The sequence below is a fragment of the Glycine max genome, chromosome 19 (genome assembly GCF_000004515.6).
Source record: "Glycine max cultivar Williams 82 chromosome 19, Glycine_max_v4.0, whole genome shotgun sequence".
In the NCBI taxonomy this organism is placed as follows: Eukaryota; Viridiplantae; Streptophyta; class Magnoliopsida; order Fabales; family Fabaceae; genus Glycine; species Glycine max.
Genome location: NC_038255.2, coordinates 40,435,704 through 40,444,036, shown reverse-complemented (window position 1 = coordinate 40,444,036; position 8,333 = coordinate 40,435,704). Strand labels below are relative to the sequence as shown.

The window sequence follows — 8,333 nt, the reverse complement described above, 5'->3', positions numbered from 1 at the left end:
TTTTATAGATTATTTGATTAACTTGATATTATTTTTGTTTTCCAACTTCTGGTTGGAGACATTTGATTTTTTCCCCCTTTGCAACACCTTCACCTTATAATGTTCTCCAGTTAGGGTTATATTGCATTTATTGAAGAATAATACATCTTATGGCCATTCAAGAAGAAACTGGGCAGGTGAAAGAAAGCCAAATTCTTTGTCAGTTTTCTTCCATGGAAGCATCTGGAAAACGATAATTCGTGCAGAGATGTCAACATACTAATTTGCAGATGGCAGAAGCATACAAATTTGGTGACCATTTTAAAGCTGAACAAGGGGAGAACTTAATACGTAAGGTATATGTCCCCCACCAACCGTGGTCAGATCTCTGCTGCAAATTGCATGGCAAGGTAGCGATGATAATAAGGAGTAAGTAATTCTGAAATTGTTCTCTGAAATTACAATTATGAGTTGTTTTAGATTTTTAGTCCTTGAAATTATGGATTAAATTGACAATGATTGTTAAATTTAATTAATTAAATTTTTTAATGTTAAATTAAATTGAAAGGTGTTAATTTTGGGGAACTAAATTTTACGGAAGGTAGGGGCTAATTTTTTTATAAGATTAAAAATTAAATTGACTGATATTTTAGTTTTAAGGATGAATAAGATTTGACGTGTTATTCAAATAAATCAAACTGCATGTCGTGGCGAGAATGGAGAATCTGTCAGTAACAGTGCAGGCATTTTGCATGCAGTTATAGATCTGCATAAAATTGCCCCATCACCTAAAGCACCCCCCGTTCACAAGGTGCCACAGTTATATCTACTCATTCACGGTTGAATAAATTCACAAGGAGATGGCAACTTATCCCACAATTGCCCGCTAAATTTCTCCTATAAACAAAAATCGAATTGACGACTAAAGGCAAAGGCAGTTAATTTGACTTCAAAGCCTATAATAGGTCGTTTTAGCATGGGTTATTTTCTTATTGGTCACCATTTCGAGTGAGTTTATGCATCACCACCTAACTCAAACTCACAAACCAGCAAATCCCGCCATTTATTCCAAACACAACAATGGGTCATTCCCCCACTGTCCTAGTTGTCGAGTTATCTTTCGGATAAGTCTGCATGATTGCATCCTAAAACGCTATCAACAAATGCTACGAATTAGTGTCCTTCTTTTAAGGAGGAATTGCGAGTTAACAACGCTTATAATTTAAGGACGGATAGTGAGTTGACAACGCGTACTTGCATTAATTGCATTATGCACTTTGGATCTCTAAATTAAACTCATGAAATTGACTTGCATTAGTTGCGTTGTAGGCCCCTCTACTGACCTAAGTTACTGGCTTCTGTCGACTCATCGCATCTCTATTTTAGGGGGTCTCACTTCAGTAGCACAAGCCTTTTACTTTTAACTTTTTTGTCTGCATCTTGTTTTACTATGAATTAACTCAAGTACTAAAGGGTTTTTAAAGTATCTCTACCATTTTTCCAACGCCGGGACCACCATGGTTGATCAATCATATGTAGAGTTTTCTGGCGTCAAAAAGTAATCCCAGACCACCTTCCTTAAATACAGGCATTGATAATAACAAACATAAAAATACTTTGCAATATATTATCTTTTTTTTCTTTCTCTTTTACAATTTTATATTTGAATTAAACATGAAATGGTCTATACTTTTAACGTTGAACTTGAATTGGTTTGTCATTTTTTATTTATTCATCTTGATTTACATACCTCTTTGAAGATGAAGTCTGTCGGTGCAAAAATTAATCCAATAAAACTTTCCTTCTTTAAAAGCAAACTTTCCACGCAAACAATAATTAAACGAAATGGTCCATTAATCATTTAAAAAATGGTGTTGGACTTAAACGATTATTAAAGCACAGTTTAGATCTTCCATGTCAGGTCGCCTACGTTGCATGATCACGTCAAATCGTCAGATAACTAGGAACACATATTCTTCTTCTTTTTTTTTTTTTTTGCTGACTGTATTATTCTTCTAAAGACAAGAATGAAGAACCTATTAGACCAAAACCTTCCAATAGCAAATGACAAAGCTTATCTCTGTAATTAAAAGAAATAAAAAAAGGAAAAAGATACAGAATGATATAAATAATAAATAACGTAATGGTGAGATAAGAAAAAGGTAAACGGTAAATAATTGCTATAAAAACATAATAACTTCCTTTTTCTCCGAAAAATTTAGTTGGACACCGTCCTATTCTCCTATACTTTGTAATGTTTCAAATTGTTTTCACCATGAATATATTACATACAGCATATATGTATCCCTGTTCCAATTTTATTGGATTGTTTACTAGCTAGGTTTATCTAAATGCCTTTTTAAATATATTAATAAACAAGAATGTCAAAATCTTATCCAAAACTCAGAAAAAAATAATAATGAGCTGTAGTTGGAACAAACATATCAATGAAAGTTTGTGGTTTAATTATTACAATTGATGAAATCAAATAATTTTATTTATCAATGAAAGTTTGTTAGCGTATCATTTTGGTTATCCATTATAAACAACGTAATTAACCTTTCATACATTATGGAAGAGTTTGCAGTTGGATAAACATATCTTGTTAGGCAATAGAGCAATAAAACAGCAAAACGTGCTAGATTTTACCTTGTAATTTTCTTTCTATTTTTTTCCTTTCTGAATAAACGACAATGACCGTCAAAGAATTTTATACAATCTTTTACTAAATAAAGGACGCCAATGTTTAAATTTACACCTGTAAAGATACTTTACTTTCCCTTTCGGGCGTCTCAAATTAGATTTTCAATTGACTTCACCAATTAACAATTTGCGTGCTCGACATGTGATTCCACAATTAAATGTCCATCGCTTACAAAATTTTCCATATTCAATCTAAACGAAATGATGCTCAAAGAATCTCAAATTTCCGAAATTATCTTTATCCATAGCCAATAATAGAAATTATAAAATTGTTTCAATGTGATGATGTCTTGCCACGACAAAGATTGGATTCTTGCCATGTCTTGGAATCCACTTTCTGTACTTGTAAAGGCCAACACAACACCAAATTATCATGATTACCCATCCCAAAGAATTAGCTTCTTCAGGGTAGGTTTACCACGTGATACTTTCCACCACCACTAAGTAGATAAAATAAAGCTGATATATTTTTCTATACCACAGAACAACACCATCAATGAGTCAAAATATTCTAGCAAATATAAAATTAATTGAATGGTTAAGATAGATGAAAAAGAAATAAAGATCGCAGATTCTTGCTGATTGAAAAAACTAATAAACACATTGATAAAAGAAGTCAAAATATTAACTTAATCCTTATACATTAAAAGGAGATGAAATTCAAATTACATAATTTGTCACAAACTTAACAACATTCAGAAAGCAATGAAACCTTAAACAATAGTAATTAACAATAACAATAGATACGCCAGAGACGCTTTTTTACGTTTCTCTGCGTTATTTACACTTTTTTGAGTCATTGATCACTACCATTAATTTTTGTCACCATCGATCTTCACTCTTCTACATCAGCAACTCATTCACCCACGCCAGATCTGGGCCATTAACGTCAGCACCACCGACAACCTTGTTGTTGTTGTCGTTGCCCATGAATCTGTTGCTACAGAACTTCCCATTTGTCGGTGTCTGAATGGACGGTGGTGAAAAAATAAACTGGTTCTGTTGCTGCTGATCTTCGCAGCCAAAAGAAGGAACTATGAAAGGGTTTTGTTGTTGCTGTTGCTGTTCCTCACAGTTCAGAGAAACATCAAGCCAAGGAAAGTTCGGTGCTTTTGCACCGGAAACAGGTGAACCCTCGTTGAAACTCAAACGCTCCAAAGAATTCACCAATTCAGTGAACACGTCTTTGTAACTCACCACGTGATGAGGGTTCACATTCACAGCACTGTAACGGGAAATAGGAGAAACCGCGTTTCTGGGTTTCAACGGAGAAGGAGGTGGTGAAGAGGACGAGGAAGGTGATAGTGGTGGCGAGAAATGCGACATGCCGAAGAGTGTGGAGGTTGGAGAGGCTGAAGAAGAAGCACCACAATGGCAAAACAAGCAACAGTTGTTGTTGTTGTTTGTTTTTGAAGCATGGTTTAACACTTGTTTAAGGTTCTTCTTGCATGGCATGTCATTTGAAGAGGGTGAAGATGTTACCGGTAAAATTCTCAGCTGGCGAGGTGTGTGTGCGAAAAAACACACCTTTCTCTTGCAGTTCCTGCCATCCTTACAGGCCTCTGTCCTGTACCTGGAAGGGTGCAGCCAACATTCGAACACGCCATGAGCGTATTCGCATGCATCATCACGGCTGCACCCTCCACGACGATACTCCGGACAGACTGTTCCTGAGTAGTGGTACCGCCGTGGGTCACGGCGGCGTGCCTTTTCGCCCGGATGTGCAAAAGGGCAGTGGCAAATTTCCCAGACTAGGGTTCATTTAGAAAATATTTCCCAGACTAGGGCTCTTTTTAAAAAAATACCAGAGGGGTGCTGTTTTTTACGTAGCAACAGTGAAATTATTCATGCAAATCGCTAGCATGAACAGCGCCACACTCAGGCACGCGACACGTGGCTGTGTCGCCTCTGCCACTGGCGACAGCACTGATGTCGCCACCTGCAATGGCGTTTTGGCCATGCAGGGTGGAGTCGCTGGTCAAACCAGCGCTTCCCCACGCGTATCAGGTACAGCTTTTGCAGGTGAACCAGCTTTTGCAGTGCAGCTGAAAACGCCAGGTCCTTAGGCGATTTAGGGTGAAAACGCCAGCTGCCTTGGCGATTTAGGGTCTTCAAATATTTCGTTCTGTGCTTATTCTTGCAACTGCTTCATTTCATTTTTCTTGCAAACTACTTCATTTTCCTTTTCTTGCAACGGCCAGAGGTTTCATTTTAAAGCTATTATCCGTGTTTTGTGCTTATTCTTGCAACTGCTTCATTTGATTTTTCTTGCAAACTGCTTCATTTTCCTTTTCTTGCAACTGCCAAGGTTTCATTTTAAAGCTATTATCCGTGCCTTTGAGCTTGTTTCTTTTTTGTTTTGGTGGATTTAGCTGTTCAAAAAACTGTGTGGTATGAAATTTTTTTTAAGTTATTTTGTTAGGTTGTAACTTAATTTTTGTATATAGTATTTATTTATTTTAAAATTAAATTAACGTTTATATTTGATATGCTTGTTTAAATGTGTGTTTAAATGTCAAAAATAAAAGAAAAATTGTGTAACAATATTAATTTGAAGATAATATTTTGAGTGAAAATAAAAATATTTTGAATATGAAATTTGTAATAATTTTTTAATTAGATTAGGTGGGTGTTGATAATTTGTATAGAACTCGCGTTTAATTGCTTCTATCTTTTCCTTCCGTGAACAATTTTCGTGAAATAAATTTATTTACATCTTTGTTAATAAATTTATTTGGTTATAACTTTTTTTTCCAAAATAATCATAGATGTTGATTAAACGTGTACATGAATTATTTGATCCATAACTAAATTCTTGCATCGTCCCATCGGATATGTCATATAAATGTGTTCTAGATTCAAAATTTGTTAGTGTGTTAAAAATTGATGAATGTTTGAACTTTGAATAAAAAAAATTTGTAGATTATATTTATTTAAAGTAAATATTTTGAGTATGATTTTTTTTTAAGATGAAGTTGTAGTATTTTTTAATTAGATTAAGTTGGTTTTTGGTGTGTTAAAAATTTATAAGCGTTCAACTTGAAAGTGTTAAATATTTTATTATATTTTTAGCAATTTTGTAATTAGCTTTTTCCATGTTAAAGCTATTAATGTTAAGATTAATTATTTATAATACTAACTTCGTTCATGAATTATTTAATTTTGTGTTAAAAATGACTATCTTGAAATTGTTCATTTTTTTAAGTGTGTCTCATGAAAGTAATTTGAAGTTAATTAAAAAATTTTAAAAGAGAAATTGAATGTAAAGTTCCAATAAAGAGATATTTTGGGATTACACTTTAAAAGAGAAATGTAGTGTTTTCGTGTTAAAAATGACTATCTTGTAATTTATTTGACGTGTTAAAATATTTTTTTTGTAGGTACAGGATGAATTCGGTTATAACAGTGTTGTATTTCAATGGAAGGGTATATGAAGATAATGATGGTGTAATATTTGAAGGAAGTAAAAAAGCGATTCAGATTAAACGTGGAATTAGTTTCAATGCCTTGAAGAAAAAAATTGGAGATAAGGTAAAGTTACAAAATAATGAAATTATTTCAGCTATCAGCTGTAGATTTTTAGTGTCAGGAAAATATATTGCCTTGCAAATTTGTGATGACGAAGACGTTGAAACGATGTTAGAAAGTTTTAAACAACAAGACCAAATGTCAGTTTTGGAATTGTACATAGAAAAGGATGTTGCTGGTGGTTCAATGTTTCATTCTGCAAATTCGCTTACATCATGTGGAAATTATTTATCTAATGATGAGACACAACCGGCAACAAATATGAGCAATTTACATATTGACGAAGACGATGATGATGATGATGATTATCTTGTGTCTAACTCATACGTTGAAGAGTCTGTAGACGAAGATGACAGTGTTGACGGTATATCTGAAACAGACGATGAAGTCACCGACATTCCTCAACCAGTAAGAATTGTTCACCCAGCAGAAGGTATAATTTGCTGTATAAAAAAATTTGACAATACATTTATTATTTGATGACAATTGTATTTAATGGTAAATAAGTATGATTTGATTTTTATTTTGAACTCTTAGGTGCACAACGAATTGAAAATCCATTTTGGAATGATGCTTTTCATTATAACAATATCAACTGGAGTTATCCTGATGAGGAGGACATTTGCGGTTTGGAAATGCCGTCGACCTTTAATGTTGGCCAAGAATTATATGTTGGCATGGAATTTGATAGTAAAGATGCGGTCAAAAATGCAGTCAAACAATATGTTATGAAGGTGCATCAAAGTTTCAAAGTTGTTGAAAGCAAATCGAACAAGTATGTGGTTTGTTGCTTGAATAAGAATGCAGAGTGTCCTTGCCCTTTCTATATGAGGGCAATTTTATCTAAAAAAACAGATACGTGGAAAGTCACACAATGGGGTGGACCACACACATGTCTGAATATGACCATGACACAAGATCACGAGAAACTTGATTCAGATTTAATTGCCACTTGTGTAGTAGGTACGTATTTTATGTTCATATTATGTTCATTTATTGTTAATTGTCATTTAAATTTTGTAATGTTATTCACAGGCATGATCAGAGAAGACCCATCAATAAAAATTTCTTTGATTCAAGAGAGGATTAACAGTGAATTTGCGTACAAGGTGTCGTACAAAAAAGCGTGGTTGGCGAAACAGAAAGCCATTGCAATTGAATATGGCGATTGGGATGAGTCATATGCGAAACTTTCGTCGTGGCTAAGACACATGCAAAATCATTCTCCTGGATCATATTTTCAAGTACTACATGATGATTTTATCGTTGGGAATACGGTTAGTCGCGAACACCGTCAGTTTCATAGAGTTTTTTGGACTTTTGGGCAATGTAAAGAAGCTTTCAAGTACTGTAAGCCAATCATACAAGTTGACGGCACACATTTGTACGGCAAATACCGTGGGACCCTCTTAATGGCCACATCACAAGATGGAAATGGTGGTGTCCTTCCTCTAGCATTCGCGGTGGTTGAAGGTGAGACGTTGACAGCGTGGTCATGGTTTTTGGCACACTTGCGTGAACACGTCACAGATCAAAATGGTATTTGTCTGATATCTGATCGACACGCGAGTATAAAGTCCGCTGTCGCTAACGAAGCCCTTGGTTGGCAACCTCCCCACGGTTATCATGTCTACTGCGTGCGACACATAGCAAGCAACTTCAATCGGAAATTCAATAATGCCAAACAAAAAGAAATGTTGAAAAAATTGGGTAAGATTTCCTATTTGTTGGTGACGTTTATTTAAGTTTCCTATATACTTAAAATTGTTATTCATAACTATTTTTATGCAGCCTACACTCCTTGCAAGCACATTTTTGATCAGAATTTACAAAAATTTCGTGAACTGAGTCCAGCCATAGCCACATGGGTTGATCGAATTTCAAAGGAAAAATGGACGATGGCTTATGATAGAGAAGGACGTCGATATGGCCACATGACAACCAACCTTTCAGAATGTATCAATAAGGTTTTGAAGGATTGTCGAAACATTCCCATAACAGCATTGGTCAAATCAACGTACAGTAGGTGTCGAAAATACTTTGTTGAGCGTGGCCGCCAAGCGCAAAGACAGTTAAATGAAGGCCAAGTATATTGTTCAAAGCTTGTTAAAGAACTAAGGAAA

The 8,333-nt window shown here is 34.8% G+C and overlaps 1 pseudogene across 1 annotated transcript; it reads right to left on the bottom strand.

The window, feature by feature from the left end:
• Positions 1-3,309: 3,309 nt before the first annotated feature.
• Positions 3,310-4,420, bottom strand: LOC100801371 (C3H zinc finger protein pseudogene; annotated as a pseudogene). The gene has a single exon (NR_174120.1). The product of NR_174120.1 is annotated as a C3H zinc finger protein pseudogene (transcript).
• Positions 4,421-8,333: the final 3,913 nt, after the last annotated feature.